Below are 15,296 nucleotides of genomic sequence, written 5' to 3'. Positions count from 1 at the left end.
GATCTATCCCAGTTGATTCTTATGTTGAAATTAATTGCATTTTGTTGTCTTATCACAATGTCAATTACATGATGTTACAATGCACCTAAATATCTGAGAATTAAATATTCATTAGTGTCTGTAAATCAGCATAAACCTGTATCTGAATATTTCATATCTTGACAATACACCCCAAAGTAACACCAAATAGGCACTGAATCTAATGGAACAATAGAAAAAAAGTTAGGAGATAAATATAATGTAAAGTATGTATTATATTTGTATAATTAGTATTCAAAGTGCTTTATTATAAACATTTTCTGAGTCAAGTTTTAAAATGTTCATTATCACTGAATATGTTGATTGCAGAATTGAACTGCATAATTAATAAAAGATGATAAATTTCACAAAATCATATAAAATTTTTCTCAGAGTTTTTTAGGAACTAAAGATGTTAATGGTTTAATGCATCCAATACGATTTTGTTAAATAATAAACTGAAGATAATTTTTATGTTATTGGCCAATTTTTTTCATACCTTTAACATTTTCAGTCACTCATTTTTATTTAATTATCACTCAGTCATAGAAACAATTCACAGCTATTAAGATAAATATGTTTGTGCTCACTTCGGCAGCACATATACTAAAATTGGAACGATACAGAGAAGATTAGCATTGCCCCTGCGCAAGGATGACATGCAAATTCATGAAGTGTTCCATAAAAAAAAAAAACGATAAATAGTTTCTTATGATGCCTCTTTATTCCCACTCTTGATTACTTCACAGGAGTCTCAGGAGAGCAGCAGGGAAAGGCAGAGGTAAATTACGCCAGAATCATCGCGCCTTCCCTCCTGCTCAATACTGGACCACAGTACTTGTGTGCCTTGTTATAGCAGTCGGTTACAATCTAGCACTTGAAATTAATGACTCATTGTGCCTAATATATTTTCCTGGAGATTTTAGTCTATGAAAATTGTTTTAAGTTCCAAAATATTTTCAGGGTCAATTAACATTAGGTAGCTGGGAAAAGATTCTGAAATTGTCTCTGTGGTTAAAAAACAAAACAAAATCCCACCTTTATTTTCCTTAATCTATTTTTAACTTATATAGCCTGAAATGATAATAGGTAAATATATCATTCTAAACATAGATAACAATATCTGTTAAAAATATAACCATGTGAGGTATAAGCTGAAAGATATTTTGAGAAAAATGTGAATCTTGTAGGAGCACTGGGATATTTTGGTTTCGGATCACTTGTTTTTAAAACATCTTATTTGATTTGATACACATTTATTAAGCAGTGTATTCATGTACGGCATTATGTTAAGTGCTGACAAGATAAAGATACTTCTCCTTATTATACAAGTTTACATCTCAAATTATGAAAGTAACCTCACTGAAAAAAAAAAAAAAAGATGACAGAAAGTTTACTTCGGACAAAGGATTTTGAGTGTTTGCACTTCTCCTTGAGCATAAACTAATGGGTGTTCCTTGAGTGGATCCGTATTCTTTGGCCAGAAATTCATATTTGAGCTGTGAGACATACTTAGCCTAAGTTATAAGAAATAGCTTAATCTTTCTGACAAATCAAGAGCAAATGTTTGGGTAAATCTTTTGCCTGAAATATGATAGATGAAGAAAACACTCATCTATGAATTTTCAGTTATTAGATAAATTTAGCTGAAATGGGCTTCCAAAATTTTCTCTGTTTGAGATAGAGGAAATGGGACAGTCACAAGGAAGCACCTTGAAGTATGAGGAAATCACTTATATGTTGAAAACCATTTTTCAAATCTTCTCTGTGGATCCGTGACAATTTGGTAAACTTGTTTATTACTAAGTGCCCTCTATACTGCAAAGTCATAAAATGTAAATTTATAAATAAAACAATACAGAATGTGATCTTGCTATGTTTATAGCAGGAAGTTCAAAATAAAACAAAGTAGCTGTATTAAGGTCATAACAGTAATGAAATATTTATACAGCACACAAAAAAGATAATCAGATAGGAATGGCTCCTTTAAACGTGAGAAACTCCATATTTGGACACCCAACTATAAGACCTGTGGGTTTTAGTCTGTAACTAGATTTTCATTCAAGCAATGATAACCCTTCCCTGGGCATTCAGTTCATGACTGAATGGCTAATTAGATACTCCAAGTTTAAAATGTTTCTTTTCTTTTCTTTCTTTCCTTTCCTTTTTTTTTTTTTTTTTAGAGAGGAAGTCTTGCTCCTTCAACCAGGCTGATCCTTCCTTCTCAGCTTCCTAAGTAGCTAAGAACAGGCACACACTACCACAACTGGCTAGATCATAAAATAAAAAATTTTTGCACAGTCATAGCCTTGCTGTGTTCCCCAGGCTGGTCTCAAAATCCTGCCCTCAATCAATCCTCCCACGTGGGCCTCCCAGAGTGCTGGGATTCTAGGTGTGAACCGTTACACCTGACCTTCTTTATTTCTTTAGTCTTTAATGATTTCTGAATAGCCTGCTTAGATTCCCTCTAGCCAACACGTATGCACAGACCCCAAATGTGTGTACTGTTAAAAATACCAACCCCCAAATCAATGAATAAATTAAAATCCTTGCTATGCCCTTAGCCACCTGTATGAAGATGAACAAATAGAATCGGCCTCCCTTGGCATTACTTCCCTATCTGTAAAATAAGTTTGCTGATGAAAGTTCATCTAAAACAGTGGTCTTAGCCCTGGGCTGGTGTGCATATGGCTCTGTGTGTTTCCTCGTGTCTGCAGAGGGGCCAGAGCCGTTCATGCAGCTTTTCTGGTGATGCTGATGGGAAATTTACAACAAAGGACTTCCTGCATTTGAGCCACTCATTGCCCGGCCTTGCCCACCGTGCCATCTTGGAATAAAGTCTCCAGTACTTACAAACTTGAAATACATACTTGTTTCTTATAAACTGATTAGAATTCAAATTATAACAAAATATGAAATTCCACCATTGTTTTTGTAGGTGACTTTGTTTCATTTAAACTCAAGTAATTCTCAGTTAATTGAAATCACATTGATTACCCAAGCAATTCCTCTGCACACTTAGAGACTCGCTAGACTGTGGGGATAAATCCACCTGTGCTCATAAGCCACTTCTTTGAAGAAAAAAAATCGTTTTTATATGTGGTGTTGGCCAATTTTGTGATATAATACTCCTAGGCTGTGGATTTCAGATCACCACAATGTGACCACCAGCTTGTAAATTCTTGAATTTTATTTTATTTTTTTTAAGACGGAGTTTCGCTCTTGTTACCCAGGCTGGAGTGCAATGGCGTGATCTCAGCTCACCGCAACCTCTGCCTCCTGGGTTCGGGCAATTCTCCTGCCTCAGCCTCCCGAGTAGCTGGGATTACAGGCAGGCGCCACCATGCCCAGCTAATTTTTTGTATTTTTAGTAGAGACGGGGTTTCACCATGTTGACCAGGATGGTCTCGATCTGTTGACCTTGTGATCCACCCGCCTCGGCCTCCAAAAGTGCTGGGATTACAGGCGTGAGCCACCGCGCCCGGCCAAATTCTTGAATATTTAATGATCATCTCTCACAAGCTTGTGTTAGCCAGTTTTAGGGGACCACTAGATAAATCATAAAACAAGTTACGTGGTAGTCTTCATACTTTACTAGGGAGAAAGAGGAAGACATTTAACTGGATCATTTGTTTAGTAAAAGTTCTATGGAAACTAAGAGGAAGGAATGATAGCAGCCAGGGCAGGCTTTAGAGAGAAGGGGACGTTTGAACTGTGTCTTGAGGGATGAGTAGGACTTCCCCAGGGTGACAAAGGTTCTCCAGGTCGAGGTGGTGTAGACACAGGAGGATGGGGTATCTTGACAGAGGAGGCAATGTATGTAGGGAAAAGTGTGTAAAGCATAGTATGTTTACATTTTGGAATAATGTGAAATGACCAGAGAGATGGGAGGAGCCAGGAGCCAGGAGAGAAGAGATCCATACAGTAGGAATTGCGGGGTCTGAGGCAGAGCAGCTATGGAGACACTTGTGTGTTATGGTCAGGAGTTAAGTGGGCTTTGGTAACTTCCCCAGTGTGAGCAGGGCGGTGCCAGGCTGGGCTTCCAGTTTCAGGAAGAACACTCTAGAAGCAGCATAGAGGATGTTTGGGCGGTGGGAAGAGGCTGCAAGTTGGCTTCGGAGGCAGCTGCATGTACTATGAAAACATAGTGAAAGCTGACCTGAAATGTTCAATTCGAGGTGCTTGTGAAGATCCTTTATTATTTAAAGGATTTGCCCACCCTAAAGAACAACCGGTGGGGAAATGTGGTTTTAATGATGACAGTAATGATTTTCAAGAACATAAGCATATTCTCCTCAATCTGTTTTCCCTTTGCATCATGGGACTTGCTTGTCATGTCAGCAGACAAATCTTACTTGCCTTCTTTTTCTTGAAGTCATTAAGATGGTAAATTGTCTGAAATGTTCCTTTCTTGTCGTATCTCTGTATTACCTTGCTTCAGTCAACTGAAAATATATTTGGCCCTAGATAGCGTAACAAATCAGATGAGAAGAACAAAAGGGCCTATTTGATTTACATGCACATTCTGATCAGTCCAGCATTTAATAAATTAGATATTTTATGGAAATTCAGTGATCTTACCAAATGTGTAAATAAAGTGTTGATCTTACTTCAAGGGGCAGGTCCTGTCTTGCACAAAAACCAAAAACTGCTCTTTCAAAGCCAGTTCAGTGCACACACACAAAAAATCTATTTGTCTTCCCATCCGTGTCTTTTTCCCCAATTTTGAGCTAACACTTGTGTATTTCCAATGTAGTGAAAATGATTTCTTCTCTGGTTGAAATCTGCAATCTCCCAGGGCAATGGCGATGTCAGCACACACAGAAGGTTTCAAAAGGACGGGTCTTAGCATCGCTTCCAGTTCTTCGTGGCACTTGTAAAGTTTCCATGAAGAAGTTTTAACCTGTAGGCACTTGGTGTCTTATTTCCTTATGGCATCCTGCCAAACCTCAGCACAACCACTGTTTCTTTGGACATATTAGCAAAGATATTAGTGGGGGCGGAATCTGAACACCACTCATGTATATAGCTGCTTGTAAAGCTTCCTTTCTGTTAGGGATAAAAGCATTCATTTTTTGTTACAAGAGGAGATAAAGACAAACTTTTATTTGAAGGACAAATTTTAAATGCATGTGAGGATTATTTTAAGGGCATGTTTACATTAGAACAATTAAATGAACAAAATAGTATATTATGATGCAGTTACAAGCTGGCTATTTTCAGAAAAAAAAATTATTACCTACTGCCCTTTTTTGGGCAAACTTAATATTAAAAACTTTTGTTTTGGTACTACTATTAGACAGGTGAAGCACCGCGAGGGCCCCCTTCCTGCCAACTGGAGGATCCAGAAATTCTGTTCACATGCGGCCCCTGGGTCCTCCAGGCCTCTGAGTTAGCTCCGTTCAGGAACAGAGACGTGCAGAGACTTATGACTTGTGCAATGCTGGATTCAAATCTTTTTTTTTTTTTTTTTTAGGAAAATTCTCACTTTGTTGCTCAGGCTGGAGTGCAATAGCACAATTTCGGCTCACTGCAACTTCCACCTCCTGGGTTCAAGCGATTCTCCTGCCTCAGTCTCCCAAGTAGCTGGGATTACAGGCGTGCACCACCACGCATGGCTCATTTTTGTATGTATGTATGTATGTATTTATTTATTTATTTTTAATTCAGTCTCCATAAAGACTGTCAAAAATTGCCAGTGCTGACTATATTTCAAGTTGTCATGGTGGGGTATTGGGAAAAGTTTTCAACTAGCAATAATCGCACCTCGGATAAACCTCATTGGCTACGATACTGACACTGCGCCAAGCTTATTTTTGTATTGTTATTAGAGACCAGCTTTTGTCATTTTGGTCAGGCTGGTCTGGAACTCATGACTTTAGGTGATTCACCCACCTCAGCCTCCAAAAGTGCTGGGATTACGTGCGTGAGCCACAGTGCCTGGCCTGGATTCAAATCTTAGCTCTTCTAATTACTAGCTCTGTAACCTCTCAGAGATTCGTGTCTTTATTAACCACACGAGAATAATACTGTACAGCTTATACAGGTTTTAAGAAAACTTCCCAGTCACCAGTGAAAAATGTTTCGTCATTTAGTGAATACTCGAAATGTTACTCTACTTGGCAAGTGTAATTACTAATCAACTCCAGGTTGAATGGAAATAACTTAGTTAAACTCCCTTGATATTTTCAGGTAGCTCACTTCTTATTTTGTCTTCGAAACCACCACTTCCTTGCATTTTCCGTTTTTATGCCCCTTATTCTATTCTTTTACAAAGTCGTAGGAGTTAAAGCATGGAGGTTCATTCTTGAGAAGGATCAATTTTGTGCATTCTCCTATGTCATCTGCTTGTAATGGGACCATCTCCAGACTGTAGGCAATATTGCAAACACACAGTGATGCTACATATGTGATTTCATGGGATAACATGATATCCAAATTTTCCAAAGCACAAGGAGGAAAACAGTTAACCTAGGTCAACCTTGTCAAGATAAACTAATCTTCAAATGACAAAATTGATATATAAACAAATGTTAGAAATAAGCAATTCAAGGACTGATTTAGAAGTTGACGGTCGTCTTCTATGTATCTTGAAAAGCATTGCAAACTGGTAAGATATTCTTTCTTCCTGAACACAGTGGAAGCTTCTCTTACTGTTCCTAGGCTGCCAATTTTTTCTTTTTTTCCTTCCAGAACCTGTCCATTCTGCACTCTTTCTCCCTGAGGCGCATGTGCCTTTCCAAACTAATTTCTCTCACTTTTTCCCTTGGGTTATTTTCTTGTCCTGTCTTATTTCTCCTGATGCCTCAGGGGATTCTTTCAACACACCTCATAAGGGCCAGGGAGTCCAAGAACAACACTCACTTTTATGTCCACGCACTCCAGCCTTCTTCCAAACAGCCCGTTCTAAACCATGTTGAACTTCAGGTTTACCAGTGTTGCTGGCGGGGCATGGGAGAAGAAAGATTTGCCAGGGAGATTTCAGAAGCACACAGGGCAAGAGGGCAGGGAGGAGAGAGAACACCATGTCTCGTTTCTTACCTCCCCGTGTACATTAAACACCATGGTGCCAGTTTCTTCAGCTCTGGCCGGCGACAGTGCTGAGTCAGCTGTCACACACTTTCCCCATTCTTCCCCTTGTTTGTCATTATTGTTAACCTTGACCTTGGGCACAGAAGGCTCCACTGTACAAAGCTATTTACAAAGGAAATGGAGACAATGAAAGAACAGTTCTGTTTGTTTAAGCAACACTGTGGAAGCAAAGATATGGTTTGGATTCCCTTCCACCTTTTCCGTTCTGGTTCTCATCACGCTTGGGCACCATATGCCCATCAGACTCCTTCCTGCTGCCACCATCACTGGGACGTGAGGTTTTCCTTGTGCCTGGCTCAACACCACTTTATGTTTCTCGGTGATCCAGGACAAGATACAGTCTTGCCTTACACGTATTATATCCTCAAGACTGGTCAAATCTAATCATGCTTTTCCCACATACTAGATCTAAATTATTCAAGGGCAGGGATTGAATCTTCTCATCTGTGTGTCACTTTCAGCACTGAGCACCCTGCCTGAGCACGGAGAGTGCCCTATGCATTTCAGTTGAACTTTTCCGTTGAATTACATCGACAGAGACTGTCCTTTTTGCCTTTTGACAGATAAAGGTAAAGAAAAGTGCAGATCCGTCATGTCAATCTCTTCACTAACGTTTCCATTTCCTAAACTAATTCCCATTAAGGCAAGTGTAGTGGTAAAAACTCAGTCTTTGGAGAAAGAAGATAGGGTGTAAATCTCAGTACTCAGTAGGGGTTTCGGTCTCCACATCTGTGAAGCGAGGTAAAGCTGTCTTCATGGAAACGCTGTGCAGAATGGAATGGTCTCATGTACTGCCATGTATCCCAGTCCCCAGGGGTCTGTATGTAGAAGAGGAACTGGAAACAGCCCAGTACATTCACAGTAGAGGAATAATTCAAAGGGCGAGGTCTCGTTCCAGAAACTCAGCTGGATCCCTGTGTTCCACATCTACACACCTGATTTCCCTCTCAATTATTTGTTCTTATGTAACTTGAGAGACTAATTATAAAAAGCATGCAGTACATGATTTGTTGGAGTACTTTCTACATTTTCTACCAAGTGGGCCTAAAATCTCGCTTAACTGAAAAAGATCCAAGATTCATTTTCCATGAAATTTTTCTGAGATAAAGCAAGAGAGAGAAGAAAGAAAGATTAAATAATGGAAAATAAGACAAACCCCTACATCACTCTCTACCCTGCTTAATTTTTATATGACTCCAAGGTCATGAGCAATGCAACACTGAGAACTGGCAAATGGGCAGTGTGGGGTGGGCGTTCACTCTATGGCTAACTCCAGCAGGGAACATCTAACATCTTTTTCAAACACTTAAGTGAATTGAAGGAATCATGCCCAGGGGTTGACTAAAACGATTTTATTGTAAAGGACTATTCAAGCCGCTCTTATTCCCACTCAGTGAAGTCGTGACTTTCTAAAACATAGTCTTGCAAGCTAGGTTGAGTCATACTGCCAAAGGGGCTCCCACCGGGATTTGTTCTTGCAAATCCTCCTCTACAACCCTGTAGGAACGCTGTGCATCCTTTTTGATGACCGCACATTTGTGTTAAAATCTTGCTAATTGTGTACCACGTACTTTGAGTATATGAGGATGATACTTTAAATTTGCTGAAGTATTTGAACAAGGTGTTACAGATACTCACTGTTAAGAGTCCAACGTAGAGTAAATGCCCATCCCAAATTGTCCATTTCCAAGTTCTCAGAATTTTATTTTTCTTTGGTATTCTTGTATATATGATATGTAGGAAGAGGTTAAATATATTAGTTCTTTGCTTTTGTAATTCACTCATTACAAATGATCTGAGAAAATTAAGGTAGATTTTTACATTTGAAGCATTCTTTACACATTTTTAAAGTAAATTGACCCAGAAGGTCCTTTATATGGAGACGGTGGATTCTAAGGCAGACACTGGAGGAAAGTTTAAAAGAACCGTAATCAAGCACTGCATTTCAGCTGTTGGTAATTTACCAAGCAGTTGACTTTTGGTCATTTACACCAAAGGTACTTTGATGTATAACTAATCCTGTTTTCTTCTCACTTGCGGTTCAAGCACTTTGGGAAACACAGTCACCATTTCAGACCATCCAGGTAAATTATGACTGCAGTGCTTCAGGGAACAATTTACTCTCTGAGAAAATCTGGTGGAATAATTTTTAATTTTTGTTTTCTGAGGATCTCTGTGCCTATAATCTAAAATTTTAGTCTCTCTCTATTTTTCTGTAATAAAAGATACTGTGTACTAAAGCCACCAATTCAAATACTCCTGTGGCCCTGAAGGCTCTTGAAATTGCGCCTGGTGCAAAGCATTTCCCAGCTAACTGGAAATAAGGAATAGGTCCCTTTCCCTCATCCTGTTTGTTCCGGAAATGCTCATGCATCTTCATTTCTACCTTCAGAAAACATTTGCCAGCCTGCTTGTACTTTCCTTAGCTGCTGAAGTTCCTGTGTCTGGGGATGCAAACACTTGTTTTGGGACAATGTTTCTTTTAATTATGTATCTTAGAAGAGCAAATCGCCTACCTAACATGTTTAATTCAATCCCTTCACAGCTTCGCAGGGAGAATTTACACATCTGAGCGCTAAATGGCGATTTGGGGTCATCCAGTTATTTCTGAAGGGCAGGCAGGTTGATATCAAGTCCACATCTTTTTAGGCCTTACTTTTAATGACTTAAAAAGTAAACATGCTTCCCGTTTGAGTTGTGTTTCTTCAATTAATGAGATAACAGAGCAGTGTTCCTCGGACACTGGCCTCCCCTCCGTGATAGCAAGTACATTGCACAAGCTACATCTGTAATTGGTTTTCTGATCCAGCCTCGGCAAACACGCGTGAGTGAAGTTCATGGAAGGGATAAACGGATTTAGTTACCTTTGCAAACTACCCTCAAAGAGCAGTTTAATTTTGTTTCCTCATAGCAGCTTCCCTTCCCCCAGCCCATCAGGGCTTCAGCTTTCCCAGTCAAGACAGGATTTTCTCCTGTCACAAAATGTGGCTCCCTAACGATACCGCCCTGGGAGAGCAGACGAGATTCTAATAGTTCCTGATTATTACTAAAGGCAGGGTCAAGGGAATAACTTTTATTTTCTTTCTATGAACCGCACATAGCAATGAAAATCCTCAGTTAATAGGTTAATTTATATGATTTATAGTTCAATATACAGAATATTAATCATGATTCATTAAAAGGAATGCTTCCTGGTAATATCACTTTTCCATAGTACCTAAGCCACTTTATAAGCTACGTGATTTGTTACAATTAGGCATGCATGTCACTTATGAGGGTCAAAATAGTATTTGAAGGGCCCAAGGGTCATTTGTTTTTACTAATGATATGCAATTTTCTCTTAATCAATATCTTGAATTTTCTTACAAAGTCAAATTGCCTTACGAAGTCGAATTCATCTACAATGGAATCTGTTGCTATTTTTCTGAGTATTTTGTGAATCAGAGCCTCCTTGTAAGTGGTTTGCTATCAATAAATAATCCAACAATGACATGCTGGAGGTCACCATCCTTGAAAAAGTTCAGCAGTGTAGAAATTCAATTCAAATTTTGTATCTCATTGTTATGAATACTGTTTCCGGCTAAATGGCAGTAACATCTCATGTGGGACGTCTACTTGAACCAAGCACAGAATCCGTTCCCAGGGATCTTGTGATCAAAAAGGAGCAACCAGCAAGAAGCAAGACCACTGCAACATGACGTGGCGAGCAGTGGAAGCCACGCGTGAACACACATCGTGGTAGCGCCCCAGCCATTGGCAATGTCCCTTTGAATGACCTCTAGGCCCGCATTTCCTAGGTACTTGGTCATTTTACTGTGAATTCCTTAAGTTCAGCCACTGGTCACAAGTATAATTAGCGAAGAGTTTTTAATAGATTATTTTAGGAGCCACGGCAGAGTATTAGCCCCTAAAGTCATGCTTGACACTTCTGCTACCAGAAAAGCACTGTGGTTAAGTAACAGCCACTGTGAGGAAGCCACTAGAGCAAGCAGATTTTGAAGTGACGTGAGTCTGCAAAGAGAAGTTCGCTTTTGGCCTATGTGGAGAAGGGAGGGACTGGCTACCCTTCACCTGCACCTCAGTGAGGTGCATTTCCATTGCCAGCTGCAACCACAGCCCTGCAGCATGTAAATAAAGGCTACTTGGAAGATACTTTAAGTTATTAAATCTTTAATCTAATATGTATGTTACTCTCCATTACAAGTTGTAGGGTGGGACATTTAATCTCACATTATTCCTCTATTATGTGTTAGAAAAAGTGAGAAGATAATGCCCTAGATTTAATTCAGATGACTTAACATCTGCAGCCCCTATCCTGTGAGTTCTGTTCTTTGCATAAGTGAGCCAGTCTACACACACCTATGTTAATCGCAGCCTTGTTTGCAGTAGGAAAGAAGTGGAAGAGACCCAGATGTTGACTGATGAATGAATGGATCACCAAAATGTGGTCTATACTTGCAAGGGAATGTTGCTCAGCCTTAACATGGTGGAAAATCCTGCCCCATGCTACAACACGAGCGTACCTTGAGAACATTATGCTCAGTGAAATAAGCCAGTCACAAAGAGACAAATACTGTATAATTTCACTTATGTAAAATATCAAAAATAGTCAAACTTATAGAAACAACAAGTAGAGGGCTGGTTACCAGGGGCTGGGGGAGGAGGAAAAGGTAAATAGTTGTTTAGCTGGTATGGAGCATCAGATTTACTAGAAGAAAAAGCTCTGGAGATGTGTTTTACAACAATGTGGATATATTCAACTCCACCAACTATATATTTAAAAACAGTTAAGGGAGTCAATTTTGTGTTATGTGCTTTTTCAACAAAAAGAGATAGTCAGTCTACTGTTTTTCATTTTAAAACATTACTATATCAGAAACCGTGACTAGTGAAATCCACTATATATAGATTTACTCTGGAAGAAATGTACAGCGCATGGCACACAGTTTTGTCATGCAGTTTTAAAGGAAGATATGCAGAAAAAGCAATGCAAATAGACCAAATACAATAATTTAATGCTGACCTGGACAGTGATTTAGACAAACTCATAACATTCTCTGTCTCTCACTTATCTAAGAAAATTGAAAATCCCCTTAAAAAGAAAATATAAGCTCACCAATGCATATAACAAATGGATTGTTTGGAAAATCCAACCTCATAGTTATATCTGGGAAGGGAAGAAGGGAGGGAGGAAAAGAAGGAAGGGAGGAAGGAAGGGGAGAATGGAAGGAAGGAAGGAAGGAAGGAAGGAAGGAAGGAAGGAAGGAAGGAAGGAAGGAAGGAAAACAAGGAGAAGAGGGGTAGGGAATAAGAGGGGAGAAAGAAGGTAGGGAATAAAGCCTGGATGCAAAACTTGATTCTTAAAGAAAGCTTTATGACATTCTCATTATTCCTGCAGAATCTGCCATCGGAAAGACACATATTGCAAATGACGTGGAACTGGAAAGAAACAAACTTTCTGAGCTCTAAAGTGTAGTTCTAGAAGCCTGTGTATTTCATTCTCTCCAAATGAAAACCAGACTATTTTTATTCATTCCGCTTTTATTCCCCAGAGATTTATTTGGCTCCAGAGGAGAACTATACTATATGCTTAAAATGACCAGTATTAATGTCGACTTTCAGCTGGGCAAAACATTTGAGATGCAGCAGGGCGTGCTTCACACGCTGTGGGCATGATATTTGCTATCATATTTGTTTGAGATAAGTTTATTGCCAAATGCAGATAACCAGATGAAACCTGGGAAAGTGTTTCAAGGCATATCTTTATGGTACAGTGGAAAACATTTTAGGCTGAGAATGAGAGGGACCCAACAGAGTCCTTCCAAGAGTTATGTCTGTGAATATCTGAATGACATCTTTAGGCACGCTTCGTTCTACTAGTGACCAAGAAATGATTATTCTTTACATGGTCATTTCACTGAGAAAGACAGCAAGGACAACGGCTGAGAAAAAGATGGTTGACAGTAAATAGAATGGAGTGTTGGCACCAGGGAAAACATCTAGAATTGGAAGGCATGAATGTGCACATTTTTAGATTGAGGTGAATGAGATTATAAGGAAAGCAAAAGACTTCCCTGAGTTTGTGAGTTTGAACATCTCTTTGGCACCCTATACTCTTTTGTCTTTTAATCTATTAAAGAAGATAGTTTTATTATAATTTCTCCTTTTAAAACCAAGAATGGTTGTTCTTTTCTTTCCTAATGGAAGAAATCTGTCAAATGATAATTTGGATGTGTTTGCTGTTTTGATATAAAGACTTGTCATGTCTAGATGATAAAACAGAGCAGCAATTTCACATTCTCATGTGAAAGACTTAAACAGTTGTTTTCTGTTGCCAGAAACACCCATGCAGACTTAAAAGCAGACCATGATTTTTGTAGTGATGGCCTTAATGATGGAAGGACTATGGCTACATCTGAGGACAATATGTTTTTTAATCTCCTCTTTCTGATGCAAGTAAACTCTTTTAGTGAACTTTGCCTCAATTATTGTGCTTTTTACTTAATTGCACTGTATTTGAAGATATAACTTGTGTTTCAAATAGCACTCAGCAAATGTACTTTAAACATTCATGCCTGTAATCCCAACACTTTGGGAGGCCGAGGCGGGTGGATCACGAGGTCAGGAGTTTGAGACCAGCCTGGTCAACATGGGGAAACCCTGTCTCCACTAATAATACAAAAATCAGCTGGGCGTGGTGGTGCACACCTGTAATCCCAGCTACTCAGGAGACTGAGGCAGGAGAATCGCTCGAACCTGGGAGGCGGAAGTTGCAGTGAGCTGAGATCACGCCACTGCACTCCAGCCTGGGTGACAGAGCGAGACTCCATCTCAAACAAAAACCATTCAGTTCTATAATATTCGTTGAAAGCTAGCATTATAGGGAAGGATGTTTTGTTTATGAAATTTTCTGTCTCTCACTTTCTATTTTTTAATTGCTAGAAAACTACCTGACTGACAGAACACTTTGGAGTGTTTTTCTTAGAGTGACAAAAAAATTACAGAACTGAATTATTTCTGTCTAATACAAGCTAATGTAAATCTTGACTCCACTCAGACAGTACATAGCAGTGTTCTAGGTATTTACGTTTCATCATGCTATGTGGAGAGTAGCTCACACGTGTCCCGAACAGAAAAAATAATAGTGGTAACACAAATAAGACGTTGTATACCACTTTTAACTTTTCACAGTTTTTTCTTGTGGGACATTTAACTCTCACAACAGCGGTGTTAATTAAGATGGGCGTACGGTGATCGGCGGGTTTAAATGCCTGGGCTTGCTCACATATGTAGTCACAAGGGAAGCAGGACTTTGTTTTAAATGAGAATATGGACTCAGCCAAGGCACAGGGAAAAAGGAAGGGAAGCTGATGCACACCAGGCACACACACATGCTGACACCCAGGCACACAGACGTCCTAGAGATTTCGTGTGTGACTTGCAATCTGGCTGTCTGCTCCCAGTTTGGAGTTTTATGCTTGTGTTCCCGTGGGAGACTTTATCTCTTTCCCGTTACTCTTCTCAATCCTTTCCCCCTCTTGCATGCTCACCCTTTGTCATTTGACTAGTGACAGAGCATACTTGCCTGCCTTGGTGCGGCTGGGCATGGCTGTGTCATTGGCACAGCACAGGGCCAGCGGAAGAGTTCGTCACGTGCGCCAGCTCTGAGCGTCAGCCCTGGGATCTCTTGCATGTCACAGAGCTGTCCGTACTCTTCTGCCCTTGGGTAGCCTGCTGGTCCAAGGACAAAGAAAGACAAGTGGAGCATAACTGACCTAATCTGAAGCTTGGAGCCAGCCTGACTCAGTGCTGGTCAGCTGGCTCCCAGATGACCCCCAGATACAAGGAAAGAGTGCTGAGTGTGGTTTGAAGATGCGAAGTTGTGGGCTGTTTGCTTCCTGGCACCATTGTTAAACTAGCTGATATCATAGGTAAAATGTACTATCGGCAGCCATGAAATATGTTCTAACCCATCCAGGACTCATGCAAAAAAGTCCTTTTTCTTCTCTGTTCTTAGGGAATAGTAAAATAGCCTCTTGGGTTCAAATAGAATGAGCTCAATAATATTCACTGTTACATAACAAAATAGCCAAGCTAAGACTGTGCCCTCGTAATTCAATCACACTGTACTGATCATCAGGATTCTTCTTTATAAAACGGGGAGGATAATACCTCTTCATTCCACC

The 15,296-nt window shown here is 39.7% G+C and overlaps 2 non-coding genes across 2 annotated transcripts; one reads left to right on the top strand and one right to left on the bottom strand.

Moving 5' to 3' along the window:
• The first annotated feature begins 600 nt into the window (after positions 1 to 600).
• On the top strand, positions 601 to 707 carry LOC118152485 (U6 spliceosomal RNA). The gene has a single exon (XR_004741246.1). It is a non-coding gene; the product is annotated as a U6 spliceosomal RNA (small nuclear RNA).
• Positions 708 to 5,688: 4,981 nt separating this feature from the next.
• Positions 5,689 to 5,829, bottom strand: LOC118152444 (U4 spliceosomal RNA). Its single transcript, XR_004741209.1, has one exon. It is a non-coding gene; the product is annotated as a U4 spliceosomal RNA (small nuclear RNA).
• Positions 5,830 to 15,296: the final 9,467 nt, after the last annotated feature.

Source organism: Callithrix jacchus, chromosome 3 (assembly GCF_049354715.1).
Source record: "Callithrix jacchus isolate 240 chromosome 3, calJac240_pri, whole genome shotgun sequence".
Taxonomy (NCBI): domain Eukaryota; kingdom Metazoa; phylum Chordata; class Mammalia; order Primates; family Cebidae; genus Callithrix; species Callithrix jacchus.
Note: the sequence above shows the minus strand (reverse complement) of the source record. Positions and strands in the feature narration are given on the sequence as shown.